Here is a 17721-nt window from a genome sequence, read left to right on the forward strand (position 1 = left end):
ACCTACATAATGTACATGAGTTTGAGCAAGCTCTGGAAGATAGGGAAGGACAGGGAAGCCTGGTGTGCTGCAGTCGATGGGGTCACAAAGAGTTGGACATGACTGAGCAATTGAACAACGATTAAAAGGCTGCAACATCCATCTCTGTCTCTCTGATCACTCGCTCTAGGGGAAGCCAGCTGCTACGTCCTGGGACAGCTTTAGGGGAGGCCCAGGTGAAATCTCCATTAAGTATTGAAATGGCTGCAGCCCCAGCCAACACACTGACTCATCCTTGTGAGGATTCTGGACTCGCAGAAACTGAGATATAATAAAGAGATGCACCCCTGAGTTTGAGGGAACTTTAGTACACAGTAGACATCTATAGAGTACTACTATATCTTGGTGAACTCCTGTTCATCATTCAGGACCCAAGGGAAATGCCACCTCCCCCATGAAGCCTACCAAAAACTTTGAACTCACTCAATTCTCAGTGTCTGCTTTAATGTCAGTTTATAGGACAGACTTTCTCCCCTAGGGAGATTGTGAGTCCCTAAAGGGAAGGGACAGGACTTAATCCTACCTAGATTTTCTGGGCCCTGTCACTCAGCTAGTCCTCAGTCAGAGTTTATTTAAAAAAATAATAATTTAAGGAGCAACCGCCACCCAACAGGCCTCCAGCTTGCACACTTAGCCTTTGGTTCAAGGTCTTCTTGGATGCTCCGTCCAAGGTCACATACTAGCCAGCCAGGACTTGGGCCCGATTCTCTCTTCTCTCTCCCAGAGGATATCAGAGCACTTCCCAGTGTCACACCTGGGCACATTTCACCCTCCACCCAAGCCAGCATACCCAGCCACCACCCACCACTGGGTGAGAGCACCCAGGGCCGATTCGGGGGGCAGGAAGAAAGGGGTTCTGCTCCTCCATGTTCGCTTCTGACTTAGTCACCTCCCAAAGCCCCCATCTGCCAACACCATCACATGTTTTTGTCACCGTCACCTTTGCAAGTTAGGTTTCAACACATGAGGTTTGGAGGACAGGGTGGCATATGACACACATCCAGCCCATCCATCGCTCCCAGGATGGACAGGGTCCTGAGGCTGCACTCCAGGCTGCTGGACCCCCTTCAGGCTTTTCACAGCACGGCTGTCATGAGTTGAATGGTGACCCCCCCCCAAAAAAAAAAAAACGATAGTTCATATTCCAGAACCTGTGATGTAACCTTATTTGGGGAAAGGGTCTTTGCAGATGTAATTTAAGGATCTCACGATGAGATCATCCTCAATTAGGGCAGGATCTAAATCCAGTGACCAGGGTCCTTGCCAGAGACAGAAGAGGGAAGACACAGGAAGAGATGGGAATGATGTGGCCACAAGCCAAGGAACGCCGGCCACGGCCAGCAGCTGGAAGAGGAGAAGGAGACTCCACCCCTGAGAGCCTCCAGAGGGACCTAGCCCTGCTGACACCTAGATTTTGGACATCTGGTCTCCAGAACTGTGAGAGAATAAACTTCCTTTGTTTTTCTAAGTTTGTGGTAATTTGTTGCTGCAGCCCCGGTTTGCTAACACAACAACTTGTGTAGAAAAAGATGCAGTTTTGGCAGCTCGGGTTCAGAGGCACCGGGGTCAGCAGTGATCGTGGTCCTGTGGTTTCGGGACCGTGTCAGCGGCAGGTTGTCTCATGCTACTGACGGCTGGTTTTCCCCATCTGCTTAAAGTGATGGTTCCGGGGGGATGGCAGGCATGCCACACGCCCCACCCCAGTCAGAGGAGGGCATCTGGATCTGGCTCTGAGGCTGTGCAGAAGTTGGGCAACAGTGTGTGAACAGGCGACACAGGTACCCATACTGCTGGCCCCCAGGGATTCCCAAGGCAGAAGTCTCCACCCAAGGCCTCCTCCAGCTGCCCACAGTCCTAGCCACTTCCTGCCATGTACGGGGCCTGCAAAGTTGGGAAGCTGGGAGAAAGCTCTGCCCAGGCCAAGGGTGAAGGGTGGGTTGGGGGCTGCGAAAACTCTAAGCAGAGGGTGGCCTGCAGAGACCTAGAGGTGAGGACCTGATGGATGGGGGGCTATTAAGGGGAAAGGCAGGAGGCTGGAAGACCAGGGCAGACAACAGGCACGGTGAGTGTGAGGCGGAGAGGCAGAATGGCCAGGGAGGGACCCTTCTGGATGCGGGAGGAAAGAGAGCACGTCCCCACCTGGCACCGGGCAGAGACGGGGACGCCAAAGAGCAGAACCAGTGAGAATAAACACATCCAGAACTCTCGAGGCTGGCGGGGTGATCAGGAAGCTGCAATCAGGACGCCGTGAGCATGACTCCTGAAGTTAAGAGCCTGGGGGGGGGGGCGGGTCCTCAGCGTCCCCAGAGCTGTCCCCGCATCTTTGCCTCCAGAAGCTGGAAGAACGTTCCCTCAGCTGCCGCAGAAGTCGACTGGCTCTGACAACACCCCAGGATCCAGGCTCAGTTTGTATCTCAGAGGCCGAAGAGACGAGAAGGGTTTTCCTCTTTCTGCTGAAGTTGTGGGCCCTTCCATCCGCTGTGTTGTGTCTGAGCAGCTGTTGGCGACCCTTTCCGCAGGACCCACTGCAGGCTGGTGACGCTGCCACCGTGTGGGGCCACCTTCGTGCCCCCCAAGGTGTAACCCAAGTCCAGATTCACAAACATGTCACATCAAACATTTCTGTTCATTTTCACTGAAAATGGAAGAAAACAGTGCTGAGTCTGCTGGAGAAAGAAAAAAATAATAAAACAAGGCGAAGCAACCCCCAGCTGCCCCTTCAAAGCCCCTTTTCAGCGTGTGGGAAGCTGAATGCAGCAACTTCAAGGGTCTCAATTTCTGAAGTTCCCAAGTTTGCAAGAACTTGGGGTTGCTAGGAGCTCTCCAGTCATTGACACAGGAGGGCTGAGCTAATGACAGGTGGCACTCACCCACCCACACGAGGTGCATGGGGACCATTCTTTCTGCTGGCTTCCCCATCTCTGCCAGGTGCCAGGTGGGGACGTCCTTTCTTTCCTGCCGCATCCAGAAGGGTCCCTCCCCGGCCAGGGAAGATCCCCTGGAGGAGGACATGGCAACTCACTCCAGTATTCTTGCCCAGAGGAGCCTGGCCGCTACAGTCCACAGGGTTGCACAGAGTCAGAATTGACTAAGAGACAGCACGCATGCATGCAAACTAGCAGTGATCGTTCCTGAATGGTGGAGTTTGGGATGGGTCCTCTCCAAAGGCCTCACAGGGACCCCCTCTACCCCATCAGCCCTTTCCAGGCTGATTGCCTAAACATAGTGGGTGTAAAATCACTTTCCAAAACCACACTGCCCAGGTCAACCTGCCAGGTGAGGTGACAACATTCCTTCCACCAGGCATCCTCCACCAGGGCAGGGGCTACCCACCCACACAAGTATCGCCAAGGGCCAACATCAACAACATGCCGGAGTCCGGAGCCCGCCCCGAAGAGCGAGGGTTCAGGAGAGAGGACCACAGTGAGGACCCCTGCCCCTTCCAGAGGACCCAACAGGGAGCAGGGAGGGGGCACTCCTGTGAGCTGCCAGGCTGCGGCAATGTGGCAGGAAGAGCCCGCCATCCCCACAGGGCACACGCGTGGCTTCATTTTTGTAAAAGGTGACTCATATCTTGAGAAAAGTACATGGGTCATCATCTCACACAGGCTGGGACAGTAAAAATCCAGTCTCTTTTCTGGGACTCAGAGACTGCCAGACTCAGGCTCCTCCAGGGTTCATAGCAAGTCTCTTAGGGTGGGTGGTGGGTAAGGATATACCAGGTGGAGCCTTACTGAAAAATGGGCCTGGGGCTCCAAAGGCCTTGCAGGCCCTCAGCCATGTGAGGGGGCAGAGGAGCCACGGCCAGGACTCCGTGGAGGGGCCCAGGCCTGCATATCTGTGCACGGCGTCTCCAGACACTTCAGATGATTTGCACTAAGATGATTTCAAAGATTAGGAAACTGAGGTCCACAGAGATTGGCAGTGGGTGACACAGAGGTAAGAATCAGAGCCAGGACTGAGTTCCAGTTCTTTAAAGACCTAGGAAGTTATTTTCTACTTTGGAACTGTGTCGTCCACTGCTGATAAAGCACGTTGGCACTCTCAGAGATCCCTTTCTGCTGGCAACTGTCTGCTTTCAGTTCAAATTCAAATATGAGGAATTCTCTGGTGGTCCAGTGGTTAAGACCCTGCTCTTCCAGGGCAGGGGGTGTGAGTTTGATCCCTGGTTGCAAAACTAAGATCCCACGTGCCGCAACTAAGGCTCAGCACAGCCAAAAATTAAAAATATATATATATATAAAAGCCTACACAGCTGCTCACATGAGGTAGAGGGGATATCGGTGGTCTGAGAAGCACCCTTCGGAGTCCACAGCAGAGCAGACCCCAGTTGTATGTCTTTCAAGTTTGCCTGGGTCCTTCCAAGAGGCTCCTCCTTCCAGCACCACGTAGGGCTTGGGACCACCTGCCTGTCCCACTCCTCCCCAGGACCAGTTCCAATCTCCAGTGCTTTCTCTGCAGATGAACCAAACAGAGGCCCTGTCCACCCCCCTCCCAGCTCGGGGCTAAACAGAAAGACGAGAGGAAGTAAGCAAATGTCACCTCTGAGAGCAGGTGCCAACTTGAGGCCCTGGGGACTCTCAGGAGACGCCTACACAGACCTGAAGAGGGAGGGTCCGTGCCTGGCACCTGCCAGACAAAAATCTGTGACCGATGAGAAAAACGCCAGACAGCGGGAAAGAAAGCCATTCTCAGGATGCTCTCTAGCCTAGTGCCAAGAATTCTGAAGGAAAGATTCTGAGTGTGGCAAACAGCTAAGAATTAATTCGTAAGATAATTCCTAAAATAGAACTCGTGTCTTCCAGGAAACAAGGACTTCGTGGTAAACTCAGAGATTATCAGAACCTGGAGACTCCTATGACCATCTGAGCTCCCGCCCCCAACATTTGAAGAAGGGGACTAGGAGCCCCTGATCACTCCATTGTTCAGTCGCTAAGTTGAGTACAACTCTCTGCGACCCCATGGACTGCAGCACCCCAGGCTTCCCTGATCTTCACTATCTCCCAGAGTTTGCTCAGGCTCATGTCCATGGAGTCAGTGATGCCATCCACAGGTGGGTCCAAACTCCCAGATGAGAACAGGAAGCGCTGGCTAAGCCCCAGCACTGGGGGGAGTTGGGGGGACCGGGGCGTGCAGCTGAGACGAGGCTGCTTAAATGTGCCTGCAGAGGAAGGAAAACAATGGCATGGATGAACTGAGATGGTCCCAGGAGATTGCAGAGAAATGCTGCAAGTGCATGCCAGCCGATTATAACCTACTTACAGCAGGTGTAGAGACTACAGTGATATTTTTTAAAAATAATAATATCCCAGACTTATCACTGCATTCACAAACCCAGCCAGCTGTTCAGGGCACTGCTCCAAGGGAGGAAGGAAACATCCTAGGATGTTACAATTTTACTGCCCCCCACACACACAAAAAAAGAAAAACCATGCAGGAAGCGAATGAGCCTGAACATTGGCTCTGGGCTAAGGTGGGACAGGACTCCAGGGCCCTGGGAATGAGTGCATGACCTCGGGGGCAGGAGACCCCAGCACTGACCGGACTGCCACATCTAAGCCCCCATTTCTTCACCTGCAGGACAGGGGTAACAGTGCAGCCTTAAACATCACTTGCTGTGAAGATTATATTAGATGAGGCATATAAAAGTGTGCTTTGCTAATTGTAAAGTGAAAGTGTAGTCGCTCAGTCGTGTCCGACTCTTTGCGACCCCATGGACTGTAGCCTACAAGTCTCCTCCCTCCATGGGATTCTCCAGGCAAGAGTACTGGAGTGGGGTGCCATTTCCTTCTCCAGGGGATCTTCCCAACCCAGGGATCGAACCTGGGTCTCCTGCATTCCAGGCAGACACTTTAACCTCTGAGCCACCAGGGAAGTCCTAATTGTAAAGTACCTGCAAATAAATAAATATATTACATATATATGTGTGTATATGGCACACAGCATGTGGGATCTTAGTTTCCAGACCAGGGATCAAACCCGCGTCCTTTGCAATGGAAGCATAGAGTTTTAACCAATGGACAAGCAGGGAAGTCCTAGAAGGCCTTTTTAAATAAGAAATTGTATCTCCACCAGCTGTCTCAGAGATAACAATGAAAACTGAAACAAAATACAGTGAACCAGACGCAGGGCAAACACAGAGACTTCACATCTTTCCCAGAATCCGAGGACCTGAATTCAGATCCCAGCCTCAGCTTGCCAGCTATGCGACCTTGAGCAAGCCATCTTCCTCGTTTATAAATCAAGGTAGTAGGAACTGGAAAACCTACAGGGTCCCTTCTAAGCCAAATTGCTACCTGGAAAAGCTTCTGAGGAAAATGCATCAAGTATTATTTCCACTGAGGGACTTGCCTAGTGGTCCAGTGGTTAAGAAGCCGCCTGCCTATGCAGGGGACATGAGTTCGATCCTGGGTCCGGAAAGATCCCACATGCTGCGGGGCAACTGAGCCCGTGCGCCACAACTGTTGAGCCCATGTGCCCCAACAGAAGCTTGCCCGCCTCAGAGCCGGTGCTCCACAGCAAGAGAAGCAACAAAGACTTAACACAGCCAAAAACAAATAAATAAATTAACTTTTAAAGTATTATTTCCTTTGAAATCATGATGAGCTAGCTAAAACTGCTTTACACATTTGCTTTGCAATTTCTTTTACCTTCTACCCCCTCTCTATCTGCTGGAATATTGCCTACTATTCACCTAGAGGAATCAAACAATGTAGCTAATAAAGTAAATTAACAGAGAGATGCTGTATGTTGTGTCTTAGAAGAGACTATACCTGTTTCTCACAGGTATACCAATGATGGAGCATTTGTAAAAAACTTACACTTACTTATCCAGAAAGATAATTCCTCTAAATTACAAAGAGCAGAAACTGTACAAGCCATTTTCCCAACCACAAAATCCAATAAAAGCTAGGCTGGAATGCTGAAAGTCTGAAAAGCAGAATAGATGGATAGATACATGGATAGACAGACAACCCCATTGAAAACTAGAAGAGCCTCTCTTTGGGGTTCAGAAAATGAATTGTAAGTACAACAGAGAATTAGAATATGACTTGTCAAAACTTATCCCATACCACTGGAGGCAAATTCATAGTATAAAGAGGCCTTCATTATTAAAACAACACAGTTTCCACTTCTGGGATGACTGAGAGAGTAACTTCATGGAAGAAGTAAAGCTGGCAAAAACTGTTTTTTAAAAAAAGACATTTAAAGTCTCTGGGAGCTGCCTTAAGGGCATACGACAAACAAAGAAACATTTACTTGAGAAAATCTACTAAAATTCAGTAAGAACAGCAAGTCTGTAGCGTTTCAACCGCAACCTGCCCTCTCCCTCTCCACTCCAGCTCAGCCTCACAGAAGCTTCACTCCACATGTGTGTGGCCTAGAAATCAGGGCTCCCCGACCCCTCAAAACCTAATCAAGGCTTTTATATCTCATCAGGAGGGACCAGCCACCAGCATTTCTCATTCTGCCAACTCCAAGTTGAAAAGGCTAAATTCCCGGTGAGTGTGTTGCAGAAACCAGTACTCGAGAAACCCAGCACCACACTCAGAGAGCTGGAGAACTCAGGTTTATTAGTCTGGCGGGCCCAGAGGAGTTAACACTCCAAGCTCTGAGCCCCGAACAAAGGGGTTACAGAGTTTTTATACCCGGACAGGCATGATTAAGCGGGTTTGTGGGTTTGCAGGGGCTGGGCGATTGTAAAGAGCAGGACAAGGGTGAGTGAGATAAGCTCCAGTTCCTAGTATTGTGAGTCCTCACTTTCTGAGACCTATGTGATCCAGACTTTGCAAGGAGCAAACAGTTACAGAGGCAGAAGGAGCAGGAGGTTACGTAAAATGTTAACTTTCCGTCCTCAAGCGTGTCATGGGACAGAGGCTCAGCCCAAGCAGGGCAGGCTAGGAGGACTGGGGCCCCAACCCCGCCACCCAGCTCACTCCTGGGCCACAGGTTCAAAGGAAGAGACACGCTGAGGATTGCCTCCAGAACTAGAGGGTTTCTCAGGGGAAATGCCGTCCATGAGAAAAGAAGGTTCTCTGAAGTGCTCCCAAAAGAACTGAATTTATTTAAAACAGAATGTGAGGAAGTTCATGCCTAAGGGCACTCTTGAAAACAACAGCCCCTCTTTATTAAGAACAATAAGCTAAACCCAAGCTAGATAGTTCACCAGAGAGAACCAGAGAAAGAGACAGCCAAGAAGAGCCCTCCTGAGCTCCAAACAAGCCTTGAAACTGGCCTCAAAATCTACCCCTGCCTGATTTTAACTGGATCACACTGTGGAGGGATTTAAGTCTCTGGGCATTTTTTAAAACAATAGAGCAATCAGCAGGTGGAGTCTATTACCTCCTGCTGGACTGGGCATGTTACCATTTGAAGCAAACAGAGGAATCAGGAAAAGACACAATCAGACAGCGTTGCTAAGACCACTGTCATCCCAGAGTCCTGGGCTCAGATTCCTGCCCAAGGCTGCATCCTCTGAGGACAATGAAGCCTCTAAAATTGATTGTGGTGGACGCACAACTCAGAGAATATACTAAAAACCATCGGGCTGTGCACTTAGCTTTTTAAAAAAAATTTTATTGGAGTATAGTTGATTTATAATGTTGTGTTAGTTTCAGATGTTCAGCAAAGGGATTCAGTTACACACACTCATATATTCATTCTTTTTCAGCTTCTTCTCCCACATGGGTTATTACAGAATATTGAGAAGAGTTCCCTGTGCTAGAGCTGTGCACTTTCAATAGATGAACTATATGGTAGATGAATTGCGTTAATAAAAAAGGAATACAAAAAGTCAATGACCTCCATATTCACCGCAATATTATTTCAAAGAATTTGGTCTTAAAAAAAAAAACAGTGCAATGGAAACAAAACTCAATGACTTGGACAGTTGAAAAGATGATGGAATTAATTTCTGGACATCTTGCGTCTCCCGTTTCTCTTTAAAACGGTCCAGATTTCTGCCAAATGTTTTCAAGTGCTCCCTGAAAAAGCCTCATTTCAAAAGATCTTCTCTTTTTTTTTATTATTTTAAATTTTTTTAACACCAAAAACATGTTGTGTTGTGTATAGCCAGTTAACAACGTTGTGGTAGCTTGAACAGAGAAGGGACTCAGCCGTACAAATACATGTATCCATTCTCCCCCAAACCCTCCTGCCATCCAGGATGGCACACAACTTTGAGCAGAGTTCCATGTGCTATATGTATCCATTCTCCCCCAAACCCTCTTGCCATCCAGGATGGCACACAACTTTGAGCAGAGTTCCATGTGCTATACAGCAGGTCTTCGAAAGACCTTCTCTCATTTGACTCTTCGCCTCTGAACGGAAGGTCTTGGGATGCTCCCAGGAGAGCATCCGTTCTCAGGTCCCTGCTACGCCTCCGTGCCCTGAGTCGTCCCCTATCGGATGCCCCATGGGTGGGGCCCCCATCCTGGGTTTTGAAGCTCCCCTGTCAATATGGCTCACATTCTGATGTGGTGCAAAAGCAGGGACCCAGACAGCCTGAAAGAAGCCAGCTGTCAGCTCCAAAGGTTTCTGATCAGATTCCAGTCCTGGGAAGGAATCTCATTTTCCCAAAGAGCCTTTCAACCAAGTCACCACCACTGCTACTGTGTGATCAGGGGGACGTGGAAGCTACCTGTCTGAAGGAGAAATTCTCTCATTCAGGAACCTCGGGTCCATTAGACTCTGCCACTTACCAGGCAGGGCCCTTGGCCTCCCTGACCCTCAGTCTCCTCATCTGTGCAACAGGTGTACTATTGTAAGAATTAAGTCACATATTGTGCACGAGAGAACTTTGGATTTCTTCTTTTCTTCCTCAACTGCCATAGGCCAGGAGCTCACACCAGTCCATCTCTTGTCCATTCCCTCAGGCCCCTTTGCCCCTGTTGAGGAGGGGGACATTTTCCTCTACCCATCTAGGTTCTTCTGACTTGTCTAAGAATTAAATTGACACAAGAAAGATTAACAGGAGAAGATCAAGCAAAAGTTTAATAACATGTATACATGGGAGAGGCGTCCCAGGTAGCATTGGTGGTAAAGAACCCACTGCAGGAGACATAAGTGACAAGGGTTAGATCCCTGAGTCAGGAAGATCCCCTGGAGGAGGGCACGGCAACCCACTCTAGTATCCTTGCCTGGAGAATCCCATGGGCAGAGGAGCCTGGCGGGCTACAGTCTACTGGGTAGCACAGAGTCGGACACAACTGGAGCACACACACACACACATTCATGGAAGAGACCCAGGAAAACCGAACAACTCACCAAAATGGCCAAAGTGCTCGCTTTAAATGCCACCTTTAGCTAAAGACAGCTGAGGGTTGGAAGTAATGGTGTGAAACTGAAAGGGAGGAAGGCAGTTCACATGGAGTTGGGAAATCAAATGTTTACTAAATAAATGTTTGCTGGGCCAAGCAGAGACAATGGACGTAGAGGGGACTCTGACCTCTAAATGTTTCCCCACCACACCCAGTCCATATTCTCTGCAGATGTCTCTGGTGATCGCTCTATTCCTATAATAGACCTTCTATCTAAATTCTTCAGACACTTAGGGGGAAAGTAAATTTCTTTCCTGATTCTTTTGGGCCTTAATCATTTTCAGCACGAAAAATAATCAACATGCCAGAGACATTTAGGGGTGACCAATCTTGTTCCCTACTCTCCAAGCAGTCACGTACAGATGTGAGAATTGGACTATAAAGAAGTCTGAGTGCCCAAGAAGTGATTTCAGACTGTGGTGCTGGAGAAGATTCTTGAGAGTCCCTTGGACTGCAAGGAGATCCAGCCAGTCAATTCTAAAAGGAAATCAACCTTGAATATTCATTGGAAGGACTGATGCTGAAACTGAAGCTCCAATACTTTGGCCGCCTGATGTTAAAAGCGAATTTATTAAAAAAGACCTGACGCTGGGAAAGACTGAGGGCAGGAGGATAAGTGTGCAGTGAGGATGAGATGGTTGGATAGCATCACTGACTCAATGTACACGAATTGGAGCAAACTCCAGGAGATGGTGGAGGACAGGGGAGCCTGGTATGCTGCGGTCCATGGGGTTGCAAAGAATCATACACGGCTTAGGACTGAACAGCAACAACTACACCAAACAGACTCAATTTCATGCTTAGAGGTGGCCTGGGTTCCAGAGAACCCCAGGGCTTCCAATCAAAGGCTGCTTAGTCTGACTTTAACTTAAATTGAACCAAAGGTGAGTGACCCAGAAAGTAACCATCACATCCAATGAGATGGACAGAGACCTCCAGGCCCTGCCTCTTAGGTCTCCTGTCTGCATTATGGAACCCAACCTGGTAGCCACAGCGAGACTGGCAAGAGGTGATGGATGCCAGACACTGGATGCCCTCGACTAAACCCATACCCCCTGGTGTTTATAAACCCAGCTTCTGGAGATCTTCTCTGAAAACCAAAGCTCTTGGCCTGGTGGGAGGAAAATCATCCAGCCTGAGACCCAGCATCACTCCCTACGTGCACCTGCCTCATCCAGCAGGGCCCTGGCACAGTGGACTGTTTAGCCACCACCTGCCAGTACTCTCTGGATCAAGCAGCAAAGCATAGAAGCCTTCCAAGAGCCCACCCAGAAACGTTACCCTGGCAAAGCCCAAGTGCCAGGACAGAATGTGGGCGGCAGTGTGGGGGTGGGAATTAGGGGTCAAGATAACGTCCAAGTCACATCTCCTGCTGCCGACGGCAGGCGGACGCTATGCCCTCAGACCCGGCCACCGGACAGAGTTAAAGGCAGCCACTTTCCCAGGGAAATCCTGTTTCCACTCCAGGAGCATCAGTCCTTCAGTCAGCACGCTCCCTGTCTACACAGTGTGAAAGGACCCACACCAGAGCCTGGCACCCCAGCACAGTCAGAGCCAGAGAAGGGTCTTTGGTGCACAAGGACCACCGGGGAAGGTGAAGTCCCACCAGAAGGGGAAGTCTTTGACCTTCTGACCCTTTGGCTACTCTGGGGCCTCCTCCTCCTCTCACTGGGGGCTCCTCCCTCCTCTGACTGTCAAGGATTGAATCATGCCTCCCCCACAAGAAAATATGCTGACGTCCCAACCCTCAGCACATGCGAAGTTGACCTGATTTGGAACTAGGGTCTTTGCAGATGGTTCCAGTGGAGCTAAGATGAGGACCAGGGTAGGCCCTTCATCCAACATGACTCGTGTCCTTAGAAGAAGAGAAGATTGGACACAGAGACACACATGGTGATGCCATGTGACAGTGGGGACCACAGCTGCAGGCCAGGGACAGCGGACCTCCACTGGGGGTGAGGGAGGTCAGAAAGGATCCTTCCCCGAGTCTCAAGGGAGCACGGCCATGCTGACATCTTGACTTCTGACTCCTAGACTCCAGGGCCCAACACAACCCTCTCACTGGGCCCTAGCATGAACCTCTGAGTCAAGAGACTTCTACTTATTTCTACTTTTCCAGCAACAGGAAGGAAAAAAACAACTGGGATCCGAAAAGCAAAGGGAGAATTAAGAAACCAAGAGGCTGGATTCCTGTCATCTTAAGCCACCCAGTATGTGGGGCTTTCAACCGTGAATATTCATGGGAAGGACTGATGCTGGAGCTGAATCTCCAACACTTTGGCCAGTTCATTAGAAAAAACCCTGATGCTGGGAAAGATTGAGAGCAGGAGGAGAAGGAGGCGACAGAGGATGGGATGGTTGGATGGCATCACTGACTCGATGGACATGGGTTTGAGCAAACTCTGGGAGACATTAAGGACAGGGAAGCCTGGCGTGCTGCAGTCCATGGGGTCACAAAGCATCAGACACAACTGAGCAACTGAACAACCAATGTGGGGCTTTGCTGCAGCTAATATGGGCCCCAATTCTGAAGGCTAAACCCAACCACCACCTCCACCCACCTCCACGGAGGGACAGAGATGGGGAGGCAGGGGAGCTGAGAATCTTTGTGAGAAGGAGGTCAGCTGGAGGTGGGGGAGGTGGTCCAGGGGAGTGCAGGACAAGAGAGGGTGGGCACGAGGGAGAAAGACAAGGGGGTGCTGTCTCCTGGCAGAGAGGGGCCCCAGGAGAGTGGAACCAGGTCAACAGAGGAAGCCTCCGATCCTTTCCAGCTGTGGGCCCTGAAATGGCTGGGCCTAGAATCGAATCAAGTCTCCTTTCTGCTTTTTGGAAACTCTAGAGCTCCTGCCAACAGAACAAAAAGAAAGCCCCCAACACACCTATCTCCTGTTTCAACATATATATTTGATCGCCCCAGTGTCCTTCCTAACCCCAGACTGTAAATGACTCCCCCACCTCCAGCCAAGTTTACGCCGGGCTCAAGGCGACACTCTCGCTGGGTCCAGCCTGAATATCCAGTTCAAGAGAATTCCAGCCGTTTCTACTTTTCCAGCAGTGAAAAGGAAAAAAACAACTTGGATCTGAAAAGCAGAGGGAGAATTAAGAAAGTGCCTCAGCTCCAGGCATCTTTTTTTTTTTTTTTTAACCACTAACCGGGCAATGAATAATTTATAGCCAAGAATGTTTGTGGGGGGGATAAAACTGTTGACAAGTCAAGAAAAACCTCTTAGCAGCCTAACGGAGCAATCTATCTTCAAGAAACACGTTTCAAATGCATAGTTTGTGAAGACGCTGGTTGAGGTTGTTTCCTTTCTCCTTTTTTTTTTTCTTTTTTTTTATCTATATGGAAATCGGTGGGTGCTGAAATATGTTTCACTTCAGCACGAACTAGGGCTGAATGATAGCCCAGGCAAGAATTAAATCATCGCTTCATACTGCAAGAAATAAACACAGAGCTGGGCAGAGACCCACGGCGCCCACGGGGGGTGGAGAGCAGGAGCTTCTGGGAGCTGAACAGAGGCGTTGGTATTCTAGGCAGGACTGCATGGGAGCAAGGGGGTGGTGGATCCGGGAGAAGTTTTCTGGGAGAGGTCCCCCAAGCCAAGTGGTGGTGATTACACATTTGCAAAGAGCAGGCATCCTCCCCGAGTCCTCCTAGATCTGGGCATCATGAAGGCATGGCAAGGACTTTGTGACAATAGTGCCAGGACAGAGGACAATATGCTGAGCAACCTGACGGCTACAGGGTCAAGCCTGTGTCAAGCACCCAGCACGTTCTAGGGCCAAGCTCCTCTGGAGATGCTGTTGCTCAGCCCTGGTTACTGTGTGGCCCTCTCCTGGCTCCAGCAAGGCCACTTGGGAGCCAAACCTCCAGGAGATCTTAAAACGCTGCTGAGTGCCACACAAGTACAGATGGTAGAACCTGGCCTTGAACCTAGGTCTCACTCACAGGCTCATTCATCTCCCGTGGTCTTAGGGAGGCTGACTTGGTTTTCCAGAAGTTGGCAGGTACTAGGAGCCCCCCTCATATTCTCAGGGGTCCCCCCTACCTGCTCTGGGCTGCTGGCTGACCAGGGTTCAAGTGGTCAGCTGAGTGGGTAGGCTGAGACCCAAGTCTAGACCACAGCCAAGCAGCTCCCCTGGGGTCAACACAGGTGAGGCTGGCACCATTCACGGTAACTGTATTAGAAAGCTACTGCTGCGTAACAAATGACCCCACTCTCAGCAGCTGTAAAGCAACAAGCGTCTGTTGCCCCAAGGTTTCTGTGCACCTGGAACCCAGGGACAGCTTGTCTGAGTCTTTTCACTCAGGGCCTCTCACAGGGCTGGAAACGATGTGTCTGCTGGGGGCTAGTCACTTCAAGGTTCAACTCAAACCTCACACACAAGGTGCCATTTTTCACAAGGTATTGGATCCACGGTCTCCTCATTGGCTGTTGCCTGGAGACAGCCCTCAGTTCTTGGTTCTGGGGCCCCTCCATAGGGCACCTCACAGCATGGCACCCAGCTTCCCTTAGAGCCAGCAAGAGAGTCCTGCCTAACGGAAGTCAGGGGCTCTCGTAACACTCTCCAAGTGACGCCCCATCAGATGTGCCATATAACATTTCAACCAGGGGCCTTCCCGCTGCTCTGTGGGAAGAACCGCCTTCCTGCCTCTGGGAGGATTCGACCTATCAAAGGCATGGTGTGTGCACCGCACCGCCCCTGCTGGTGTGTTGGTCACCTGAGCAGCCTTGTAACTGGGACCGGGGGAGAGGCTTGGTCCCCTCAGTCCATCCTTCTTCCCCTTCTTCACTTGATGGAGAGAAGGGCTTTCAGCTCCACAACTTGGCATGGTTAGTCTGGAGGGCCCCTCCCCATAGGCTTGTCTGGGGTGTGCTCCCCCCAAAGAATGAGGTGTCCCAGCCCGGGACCCAGCGTAGCCCAAGGAGGAGACAAGGCAGAACCAGAACCTGGGAGGGTGGAAAAGAAGAGACCCTGGGGCTGGACCATAGGGACCCCCGGAGACAGCCCCTGCTGGAACCAGGGAGCAGGGCTCAGGCTCAGGTGTCCTTTCCATCAGCGGCTCCTGCGTGGCATCCTTCTGTCTCCCGTCCCTCACTCCAGCTCCCCATGGGACACCCCATAAGGTGACATGATTTGGGACCTGCAGAGATTTGGAATTGGGTAGATCTGGGGCAATGGTATTTTTGTTTTAGTATCTCACCACTCATTTGGATGCAAACCAGGTTTAAAAACCTATATTCTGAAGGCAAAGCAACTATCCAACCTCGATCTTCTGATACAATCCCCATTTCACAGAACTTAGCAATGAAGGTAGTTTATACAAAAATGGGAATCATTCTGTTTTTCTGCTTGTCAAGCCCTTGTGAAAGTGGAAGTTTTAGTCACTCAGTGGTGTCTGATTCTTTGCAACCCCAAGGGCAGTAGCCTGTCAGGCTCCTCTGTCCATGGGGATTTCCCAGGCAAGAATACTGGAGTGGGTTGCCATTCTCTTCTCCAGGGGATCTTCCCAACCCAGGGATGGAACAGGGTCTCCTGCACTGCAGGCAGATGGTTTACTATCTGAGCTACCAGGGAAGCCCCGTTAAGTCCTTGATGTAAATTAAATTGCGTATTTTAAAATCTGTCAAGAAATCTTGTGATCCAATTTGGGGTCTTGCAGTACTCCACCACTCTACATCAAGGGTTTCTTGATTGGTAAAAAGAAGATGGAGAAGCTCAGCTTCAGAAGGATTTCCAGAATGAACCATTATAATGGCCTCTTCCAAAACAGATTTACATTGATCCTATTCATTCATTTCTTCTCATTTCACTTCATGTATAATGGCTTCAGAGTCTACAGAGCAAGCTAGAGAATTAGGCCTGGATATCTGATCTCCTGTTGGACATCAGCAAGGACGATGTCTGGCGTCTGTGCTGGGCTTAGTCATATTTCAAGGTGTGTTACCATCCTCTCCTCTAGAGTAGCCTCTGAGCAACAGCGAAGGCTATTTCCTGGCTATTGCTGTTTCGTCACTAAGTTGCGTCCTGCTCTTTGTGACCCTTTGAGATTCTCCAGGCAAGAATACTGGAGTGGGTTGTCATTTCCTTTTCCAGGGGATCTTCCCGACGCAGGGATCAAACATGTGTCTCCTGCGATGGCAGGTGGATTCTTTACCGCTGAGCCGCAGGGAAGCCCGTCAAGGTTTCCTTACTGTTACACTCCTCCTGCTTGGGGCAACACCCGGCACGCAGGGGGCACTCAGGGGTCAGTCCACTTGTGACCCCTGTCGGGACTCCTTGGACACCCACTGCCTGCCTACCATGTGACCGGGCAATGCCTAACCCCTGACCACACAGGAGACCCTCTGAGGAAAGAGGCAGTCCCGGTCCCACCCCCACCGCTTCCGACGGTAAGCCCTGGGGGCTGGCCTGTGTGCCATCTGTGCAGCAACTCAGTCCTGGTGAGAACACAGTCCCACCAGAAGGCGGCTCAGAGCCCAGGACACCCCACCCCATCATTCCCTCCAAATCCCCTCGGGTGACAGACACCACCCAGACGGGCTGTGTGCTATGCTGAGTCGCTTCAGCCATGTCCCACTCTGTGCAACGCCATGGACTGAAGCTCGCCAGGCTCCTCTGTCCACGGGATTCTCCGGGAAAGAATACTGGAGTGGGGATCTTCCCGACTCGGGGATCAAAGCAGCGTCTCTTACGTCTAACCTGCTTTGGCAGGCGGGTTCTTAACGCCTAGCACCACTGGCACGCAACGTTTAGTCACTAAGAGACCTCATGAGCGGCCGTGGTTGCTCCAGCTGGCCCCTGGGAGGAGCTCTCCATCCCCAGCGGCAGCTTCCAGACCACAGGCCTTCCCCACAGCTTGGGGCCCATCCCATGCTGCAGGGGGCTCATCTTCGTGGTCATGGCCTCAGGCTGCCCTTGAAATGTCCAGAAAGAAAAGGGCAACCTTGGCCGGAGGGGAAGTCAGGGCAGATCCTCTCTGAAGGTTTGTCCTTGATCCTTGTCTAACCTTTATCCAAGCGGCCGAGCTCAGCGCACCCTCCAAGGGCAAACAGGACCTCCTTCTGTCTTGCTGCCACACCCACCCCAGGACCAGATCAGCCCGCCTGACTGTGTCCAGAACTCTCCAGGCCCTTCCAAGCTGGGCCCTTGGCTTCTTAAGACATGCTCCATGTGAGAAGCTTCTACCTTCCTGTAAAGGACCTGCCATGGTTAGGGCGCCAAGTCACGGAAGACGTGTGACACAGATGTGTGACACAGGGCACCCATGGGGCCCCACAGTCAAGAGTCTCACCTCCAGCAGACATCGGGGCATGCGTGTCTTCCCTTCCCCAATGCCTCGCCCCTTGAATGCTCTCCT

General features: G+C 50.8%; 1 non-coding gene across 1 annotated transcript; it reads right to left on the reverse strand.

Moving 5' to 3' along the window:
* Positions 1 to 5841: 5841 nt before the first annotated feature.
* On the reverse strand, positions 5842 to 5913 carry TRNAS-GGA. Its single transcript has one exon. It is a non-coding gene; the product is annotated as a tRNA-Ser (tRNA).
* Positions 5914 to 17721: the final 11808 nt, after the last annotated feature.

The sequence above is a fragment of the Oryx dammah genome, unplaced genomic scaffold, assembly GCF_014754425.2.
Source record: "Oryx dammah isolate SB20612 unplaced genomic scaffold, SCBI_Odam_1.1 HiC_scaffold_14, whole genome shotgun sequence".
NCBI classification, from domain to species: domain Eukaryota; kingdom Metazoa; phylum Chordata; class Mammalia; order Artiodactyla; family Bovidae; genus Oryx; species Oryx dammah.